This window comes from Aulonocara sp. 'chitande type north' Nkhata Bay, linkage group LG15 (assembly GCF_057382095.1).
Source record: "Aulonocara sp. 'chitande type north' Nkhata Bay isolate Kocher_YH1m ecotype deep benthic linkage group LG15, A_spYH_male_GT1.1, whole genome shotgun sequence".
In the NCBI taxonomy this organism is placed as follows: Eukaryota; Metazoa; Chordata; class Actinopteri; order Cichliformes; family Cichlidae; genus Aulonocara; species Aulonocara sp. 'chitande type north' Nkhata Bay.
In genome coordinates, this window is record NC_141358.1 from 32590426 (window position 1) to 32600134 (window position 9709).

The 9709-nt window shown below is 40.1% G+C and overlaps 1 long non-coding RNA gene across 1 annotated transcript; it reads left to right on the forward strand.

Moving 5' to 3' along the window:
* The first annotated feature begins 1652 nt into the window (after nt 1–1652).
* Nucleotides 1653–3198, forward strand: LOC147313410 (uncharacterized). Its single transcript, XR_015125098.1, has 3 exons — nt 1653–1911; nt 2348–2554; nt 3005–3198. It is a non-coding gene; the product is annotated as an uncharacterized LOC147313410 (long non-coding RNA).
* Nucleotides 3199–9709: the final 6511 nt, after the last annotated feature.

The following is a 9709-nucleotide window of genomic DNA, read 5'->3' on the forward strand; positions in this document are numbered from 1 at the left end:
GCATAAAGTTAAAAGATTAAAACTAATAAAACAAGTTTGAAAAAGGGACTTTTCCATTTCATTACATTTTGTATGATGGATTATACAGGGAGTGCATAATTATTAAGCAACGTCCTTTCTTTTTGCAAAATGGGTCAAAAGAAGGACTTGACAGGCTCAGAAAAGTAAAAAACAGTGAGATATCTTGCAGAGGGATGCAGCAGTCTCAAAATTGCAAAGCTTCTGAAGCGTGATCATCGAACAATCAAGCGTTTCATTCAAAATAGTCAACAGGGTCGCAAGAAGCGTGTGGAAAAACCAAGGCGCAAAATAACTGCCCATGAACTGAGAAAAGTCAAGCGTGCAGCTGCCAAGATGCCACTTGCCACCAGTTTGGCCATATTTCAGAGCTGCAACATCACTGGAGTGCCCAAGAGCACAAGGTGTGCAATACTCAGAGACATGGCCAAGGTAAGAAAGGCTGAAAGACGACCACCACTGAACAAGACACACAAGGTGAAACGTCAAGACTGGGCCAAGAAATATCTCAAGACTGATTTTTCTAAGGTTTTATGGACTGATGAAATGAGAGTGAGTCTTGATGGGCCAGATGGATGGGCCCGTGGCTGGATTGGTAAAGGGCAGAGAGCTCCAGTCCGACTCAGACGCCACAAAGGTGGAAGTGGAGTACTGGTTTGGGCTGGTATCATCAAAGATGAGCTTGTGGGGCCTTTTCGGGTTGAGGATGGAGTCAAGCTCAACTCCCAGTCCTACTGCCAGTTTCTGGAAGACACCTTCTTCAAGCAGTGGTACAGGAAGAAGTCTGCATCCTTCAAGAAAAACATGATTTTCATGCAGGACAATGCTCCATCACATGCGTCCAAGTACTCCACAGCGTGGCTGGCAAGAAAGGGTATAAAAGAAGAAAAACTAATGACATGGCCACCTTGTTCACCTGATCTGAACCCCATTGAGAACCTGTGGTCCATCATCAAATGTGAGATTTCAACCCGTTCTCACTCCCAACGCGTAAAATAATGACGATTTGTCACGTCCCTTAACTTCTCATGCTGACGCCTAAGGTACCCTTCCACGTTTTTATGTGACGCTGTGGGTTGTCAATTCATTCCAATATGAACCCGCTCGCGGCGATCAGAGACGCTTCGAGCAGAGGCTCCAGCCATCCATTTACTCCAATAATAACCCCGTCACGGCGAAACATGACGCCGTGAAGCACAATCTAACTGGAGAACCGGGGACCCTCTCCGCGAACGGGTTTTTCTCCCTAATTTAATGCTTTCTTTTAATGACATCGTTAACATTTCTCAACAAAAACACGAAAGTATCACTGATAATTCAACAATAAAATCGCTTCATGTTGTGGCCATCACACAGTGTTTTCCAAACTGATTCACGATCTGAAAGTGCGCAGATTTAACGTACATAATCCTTTGTTAGGTTTATTATTTTCATTTCACACGTAAAACACATTTATAGATTCATTCACCACTCCTGCTAGTTTTGGATGCGCTCGGCTCCAACCAATCAGACCAATTTACGCAGACGCACTAATCCCGTAACTGCACACTACCCATAATCCTCAACCGCCGTCGCTATGGAAATGAAGATAACAACAGCTTGGTGCTACCCATTATTCCTTTATTTACTCTAAAATAATAACCAGCGATAATACGAAATTAAACTGGCCCAGTGTTTAATTATGTAATTAAAAAATGCAAATTGTAGTATTTTATTTTTTACAAATTGCAATATTTATCTACAGCGCGCCTTTAGCGACACGTCAACAGATCTTAAGCAAGGCGATTGGATGGTTTTTACTGCAATGCATCTTGGGAGTCGTAGTAAATGTATCTTTCAACTCACGGTCCTGCAGCGAAGTTTTCGACTGGACACGAGGCAGATCCTAGCTAAGTAAGTTGTGATAAACTGTGGGTAATTTGCATGTTCACTGAAATATTAATTTCAGTGATATTAAACTGATATTAAACTTGAAATGTTTTCACAGATCAGTCTGTGTACCAAGAGAACTACTTCTGCAAAAGTTTATTTAAATTTTTTTGTGATGTATTCTCATGTGTAAGACACTTGCTTGGCCACCCAGCTAATGTTAGTACTGCTCTATTTTAGCAATGTATCTTTTCTGTAATCAATTCAGGGTTTTTTTTAACCCTATTCACGTAATTAACTCAATATTAATGACTTTAATCTCGTAATTGATTTTTTTTTCTAAATATGGTGTAATACTGCCTCGTAATATAAGTTATTTCTTTGGTCATAAATTATTTTTGTAATCGTTTCACCAAAACAGACCTGAAATAATCCCTACATGTTCCATTTTCATTTGCAGAAATGACAAAGCCAAAAACCAAACCATGCCCTTCCTGTCAGGCCCCAAACACCTGCAACAGGAAGACATGCAGTGGATGCCTGGGCAGCCTGAACCTAAAGGAGGGATTGAAAAAAAAAACAAGAACAGTTTAAAAACAGTAACTGGGCTGCCTCTGTTAAAAAAAACAGAAATGCGAGCAGGGTGGTTAATTCAGCCCAGTTGTCAGTAAGTTTAAAAGTTCTGATCTAATAAGTGGTTGGTCTGGTAGACAATTCTTTATTAATCACAGTTGTCAATGTTTTCTTGTATATCATGAAGTAAGAAACTAACAAGACATGTATATACACATAAAATATTAATTTATAAAAGAGCATAAATAAAAAAGTTATTCACATCAGAATAACATCATCACACTAAAGACATCCAACTAGAAAAAACTTGTTAAAAACTATTTTTATTCAAGCTACTTCTGATTTTTAATTTAATCGACTATTAACTGAGAGACAAAACATTTCAAGATGGATTTTATCATACATTTACAGGTTTGGTCACCATAAATACTTTTTAACTATCGACAACAATAAAACAACAAAGATGTGAAACTTAAAGGTTTGTTATACATCAATTTGCTTACATGAAAGACTGGCTGCATGTTTTTCTTTGTTGTTCTTGCAGGTTTCAAAGCTACATGCCCTGGGCTACCAACCAATTCTGTTTCTTGGACAGTTTGACCGTAAGGGCCGTATAGTAGGGGACGTGATGACTCAGATCGAACCAGCGGAAGGTGCTGCACGTGACATCCTCATGAAGATGAGTAAGCTTTATGAACACCTTCTGAGAAGTAAGATATGCTTTGTCCATTATCTGTAACCAGGTGTCCTTATCAGGTAGCCTATCCTAGCTGTCTTTGGGTGATACTCATGGTACACCCTAGATAAGAAGGCAGATCATCACGGGGTACATAGAGACAAACAAGATGGTGAGGATGAGGATAGTTAACAGTCACCAGCTATTCTGTTCTACCCTACTCTATTCTGTTCTATTCTATTATTCAGCCAAGGTTCAGACCAGTAACCTTCTTGCTGTGAGGTGACAGCTGCCCTACATGTCCTGTTGCTAACATGAAAATAGTGTTATATCTGCCTTATTACCTCCCCATGTGTCGGTCACATCACCAAAGCTAGCCATACTGAACCTCTGGTGTTACCCACCTGAACAATTTTGTATGTGTGTGTGTATAGTATGGTCTTTCACACTCATGTATATACAAATGTAATTTTAAAAATCTTCACGAAAACCAGACCTGATAATTCTCTTCTACACCAGCAGCTGGACCATCCTCTGCTGACAGTGTCGATGCTGGACCAGTCCCAGACCCAGAGGCTCTAAACGAGGAATTTATTCTTCATTTAGAGCCTGTACCAACATCTTCCCTCTGTCAGCCTCCTGCATCCTCCTCTTCATCTCTGCTTCCTCCTGCATCCTCCTCTCCATCTCTGCTTCCTCCTGCATCCTCCTCTCCATCTCTGCTTCCTCCTGCATATTCCTCTCTGTCTCTGCTTCCTCCTGCATCCTCCTCTCCATCTCTGCTTCCTCCTGCATCCTCCTCTCCATCTCTGCTTCCTCCTGCATCCTCCTCTCCATCTCTGCTTCCTCCTGCATCCTCCTCTTCATCTCTGCTTTCTCCTGCATCCTCCTCTCCATCTCTGCTTCATCCTGCATCCTCCTCTCCATCTCTGCTTCCTCCTGCATCCTCCTCTCCATCTCTGCTTCCTCCTGCATCCTCCTCTTCATCTCTGCTTTCTCCTGCATCCTCCTCTCCATCTCCACATCCTGCATCTCCCTCAATTTCTACGGTGTACACCTCGGATGTCCCAAACAAAAAAAGGACAAGGAAAGGTTAGACGTTATGGTATTGTAAATGTACGAAACACATGACATGTTCGTTAAGTTTGTTAAGATTTCTTTTTCTTAATTTTTGCATTTTTTCCAGTTTTACAGAACTCATGTAAATATTTCATTTGTTATTTTTCAGAATGCCGAAAACACCGTACACAGAAGATTTTCAAATATGAAGAGATAGTAGACAGGAGAGTTGTAAATGTAAGTAATTTAGCCTGCTGTTGTGCAGATTTGTTTGCGTCTTTGGACTTCCCGGATTTGAACTGTGCCTGACTGAATATCCATAAGCTTTTGTATTTGATGAATCTACACTAATTCAGCCACTGAGTCAGGATTTCACTCCAAATAGGACATTAAATAAGAACAGACCACCTGATACGACCTGGTCATGCTGCCTTCCTGATGTTTACGTTCTTTAAAGTCCTCCTGACATCATGCTCAGAAGGAGTGATTGATGTGGAGGTGCTCCTTCCCATTCAGTAACATCTGCTTCAGTTAGTTTTGCTTGTGAGCCACAATGTAAGCAGTGTTGCTTTGCTGACATGCACTCGATGCTGGCAGTACAAGCATTGTAGTGGTTCTTATGTTTTTGTAAACTAATTGTATAATATATTGAGCCATTCAATAGTACACAAATGTTTATAAGCTCCTTTTTGTATGCAACTTGCATGTCTTTCTTAATTAATTGTTTGTTTATATCATGTTTTTCAGGAAAAAGAAGAAGTTAAAGTCAAGTGGAAGCCTTGCTCAACATGGTATGTAGTAACAACTTTGTTGGACGGGAACAGACATTCATATTGTTGATAAATAGTTATCAACTCAATTTGAATTCATGTATTTGGACTAAAGTAAATTGGGAGCTTTTAGCTATCGAGCTCCTCTTCTGTGAGGAGCTTGATAGCTGTCCACCTCCAAAGTCCATTATGAGTTTTGGAGGTGGACATGGTCAACACTTTTAAGAGTAGGCATAAGACTTTACTTCTTTATAGAGCTTATAGTTAGGGCTGGTTCAGCTCAGCCCTTAGTTATGCTGTAATAGGACCAGACTGCTGGGGGTTAGTGTCCCCCCCCTCTCTCTCTGTCTCTTTCAGGGTTATGCAGGCTCAGTATTGGTTGAAGATGCAATCACGTCTCCTTTTACTGAAAACTCTCCCCCTCTCCCTCACCACCATCTGTAAACATACATGTCTCAGTAATGCAGTTCATGCATGTTACTAACTAAACTTCTTCCCTGGAGTTTCTGTGCTCTCTCATCCAGCAGGTTCCAATGGATCGTGGCTGCTGCTGTGGTCCTGCTTGACATCTACTACATATATTAATACTCTCTGACTTGATTTGATTAATTTATATTACAATGAAGGTGTATAAAGCATGACATGAATATAGAAGATATTTCATCCTAAAAAATTGTCATATGTCACAACCTAAATTGTCCTATTTTGTGTGTGGTTGTCGTTGTTGTTTGTTATGTTTTTCTCCTGACAGTGGCAAAGTGTGGGATGACACATGGGAACCTGCGCAGTTTTACACACAGTAAACCAGGCACCACAGGTCGCAGAGATCGCACAGTTCACAGCTTGTAGTTCAGCATAAAAGTTCAAAATAAAATATTTACTATACATTTCAACCAGTGTCAGTCTCTGTTTCACTCTCTAATTGTGGCTTAAGTACCTAACATATTCATGAATCTGATCGATCAATAATATCTTCCCTGCACTCGACATCTCATAGTTTTACATATCAGCCAACATTATTGTCTACATCCTCATAAATATAGAAGTGACTTGCTTATTATAACATATTACAAGGTAAAGTAATACTGCACTGCACGTATAGTAAGTAACACCTACTGTGTATGGGAGGCTAAAGCAAAGTTAACTGCACCAGTACCAGCTTCAGAACATATTGTATATTATATGTTTCTACCTTTTTGTAATATGTCATGTTTAGATGCAGTGACAATTGCACATTTGGAGTTGTGGTCATATGTGGTCTTTATATACAGGGTATTAAAAAAAATTGACATTTTTTGCTATTTTTCTTGTTTGTTTGCACAATATTATTGTGTACATATTACATATGTAACATTATTGTTAACCCGTTTGTGCCCAGATTTTTTTCAGAGTTGTAAGGCATATCATTTTATCAGTTGAGTCCCTCTGAATCATGTTATGTATTTATTTTTTCCATTTTGTACTTTTTTTTGAAGAAAATAGCATTTTTATGACTGGCAACAATTGTTGCCAGTAGTCACACAGCTTGTCACTAGGTCAAATGTCACCTAATAATAATAATAGAGAAGTAATAATAATAATATAATAAGAACAAAATAATAATATAGTCATAATAAATAATAACAAAAAGGTGGAGCCTCAGGTTCCCCCTGTATAAAATTCAAAACATCAAACAATTTGAACTGATTTCTTTATTCTCAATTTTTTTATACTCAAAAACTCAACAAACATTTTTTTCTTAGAACCTCTAAAAACATATATACATATATAACATATTTCTTCCCATACATTCCATCATCTTTCATGCATGTTCTACTCAGTGTGGTACTTCTTGAAGCACTCCACATGTAGTGGCACATCACACTTTCCACACGCAAATGATGTGCGTCCGCCGCAGTTCTTGCATCGCTTGTACCTGCTACCAGTGTTGCAGGGCCAGTGGTTCAAATGATCAAACCTGGTGGCATCAGTTATCGCCACCGCCATTGAAGATCTTCTGCCCTGCCTACTTGGCTTTGTTCCATGGCGCAGGAGGAGGGTCTGGGCTACCAGCCTCTGGAAGGAGAGGAGATCCTTCTCCCCGCTTTTCCAGGACCTAAATGAATGACAAAACAAGCATGATAGATGCATGAATGTGCATCGTTTCATCCTTTCTACAACGTCATGCCCCATATGTAGAATGTTCTGTAAAAGCAATATCACACTTGAGTTTGTGATGTTGGTCTGGATATCATCACTGTTGCTCTTGTCGACCGAAGAGCACTAGCGATGACCTCGAGTCAAACATCACCAACTCGATTGTGATATCACTAAATAACATACAGCCTTGTGTACCTGTAATAGCACCAGCTGTTCACCATGGCACTGTTCAGGGCCCAGCTGAAGCATGGCCACCACCACTTCTTGGACCGGATGTTGACTCTGTAGCGGCTGACAAACTGGTCATGCAGGTCCACTCCTCCCATGTGTGTGTTGTAGTCCTGGATACACTTGGGCTGTCTGACCTTGTCCATAGTCCGCTTCTGTTTATTCCATCTCTTCGCCTCAGTTTCGGTGAACTCCCTCTCCATGTTCGACACCACGGTGACCACGCTGTTGTCATTCCACCTTACAATCAGCTTCTCTGCCTCAACCAGATACTCAGCATCTCCTCTGGGTGTCTTCTTGAAGGTCTGGGGTGCTGTGAAGGGAACGTTATGGAGCTGAGTTTGTCGCATCGTGCCACAGCTGCCATAGCCTCTCAGGGTCATCTCATCCACCAGGGACAGGGTTGTGAAGAGGTTGTCGTGGTAAAACTTGACTCCAGGTGGCACTTCAGCTTTCTCTGCCAGGCCAAGAACCACACTTGGACCCTGACTCACTGAGGATGAGCACCCAGGATCATCATCGGGGGGATTTGGCAGCTGCATGTCCGAATTAGGTAGAAAGCCTTCACCTTTGAGTATTCTTGATGGGAGGCGGTTATGGTCACCAGTGGCCTCATCATCAGATTGGTCACTGTCACAGTCTGTGTCATGTGCGTGCATTTCTGACTCAGGCACAACTGTGATGTCCGCCACAGTTTCAGAGTCCTGCAGCATGGCCAGGATCTCTGCTACGGTGTACCTAAGGAAAGGACAACATACATGTTAGCTAGCAAGCGAATTTTAGCTAGCAAGAAAATGATGTATGGTAATGTATAAAAATCCTATACACAGAGGCCTTGAATACCTGTGAATTTATTTAGCTAGGAATTATTCTAAAAGGACTAAAATGAGCCATTGTACATCATTCTACAATTTTAAATAAGTAAATTAGGAGCAATCCTGCAGACAGTGTTTTCCTTTAGTTAGCGACATGCTATGTGCCCACTGGCAACTTTTGTTGCCACTCACAGAAATAAGCCCATGAACAAAAAAATATTTATCCTAGGTACAATTTTTTTGGGGAGGGTTACTCTAGAGACTTGAATGATTAAATAATTATAAATATGTTTGGGGGGAAAGTCATAAGAAATTTATGAAAATTACCTCTTTCCAGGATGATTTGCATCCGCCATGTCTTCAGCCAGAAAGAGCGGGAAGCAGATGATGTCATGCGATAGGAAGCACTTGGAAACGATTTTTTAAAAATCAAAACCTTTGTCTAAGTTGTCTACTAGCATATAAGTGGAAAAAGTTGCATTAGTACCTTTGAGATTTTTTATTGTGAGTCGAAAATGACAGTGATAAACTTTGGCAACAATTGTTGCCAGTGGGGCTAAACGGGTTAATATTATTATTAGATATCAAAGATACAATTTGATTGAGGGTTTTCCTGTCATAATTTCAATAAAAATGCAATTACACACGTAAACAATAGGATCAAAATAAACTTTTAAAAAGTCTGTTGATCAAATGCTGATTTTCAAAACATTCTAGAGGAAAACAGAGATAAAATAATCTGAACAGTAACAGTGATTGTGGATGATGATGGAGGCTTCAATGGATTATTCTGTTTCAATCAATAGGTTTGTATCTATGACAATAATTTGATAAGTTTAACAGGTTGGTTTAGGCCTGGCAATACAGCAAATATTCACAAACTTTTGTTTTTGAAGAATGTTTATCTTTTTTGGGATGAAGCTATCTGGCAAAATGAGACAACCCTTTTAACCTAATCTTTATGTCTTTTTTGTGGCTATGATACTGGATTTTGGTTTGATGCATATGCAGGTTACAGCTGGGGAATGGCAGTATGTTGTGGATTGATTTGGCATGTTCAACCACTGTTACACCAAACTCTCTCACTTATAACATGATAAAGGCCTCTTACTCAGTGTCATGGATTTTCTATACTTTTGGGGACACAGGGCCAAAGTCTGAGGCAATAAGTCAGATCAAAGAAGGCAATGATTCTAAAATGGGAGTTTACTTATGTCATTATATATATCCAGGAATATGTGCCAGAGGATAGTTGTCATGAAATCAATATTAAATCAAAGTATTCCTTAATTACCACAGCTGACACGAGTTCTCCATAGCTGCCTGCTGTCTCAGGATCTGTCTCCAAAAAGGACCAGGGAGCGCTAACATGTTATGTTCTAAACTGATGAAGAAAATGCACATTAAACATAGTATAAACTTACTGAGTGAAGTAATGTCAAGAGGATTCCTTTAGCTCCTATTGGGTTGGTTCCTTGATCAATGCAATACAGAATCATTAATCTGGTTTTATGTAATGTCCTCAAAACATGTCAAAATGAGGCTCACTAGTCTGTGTGGCC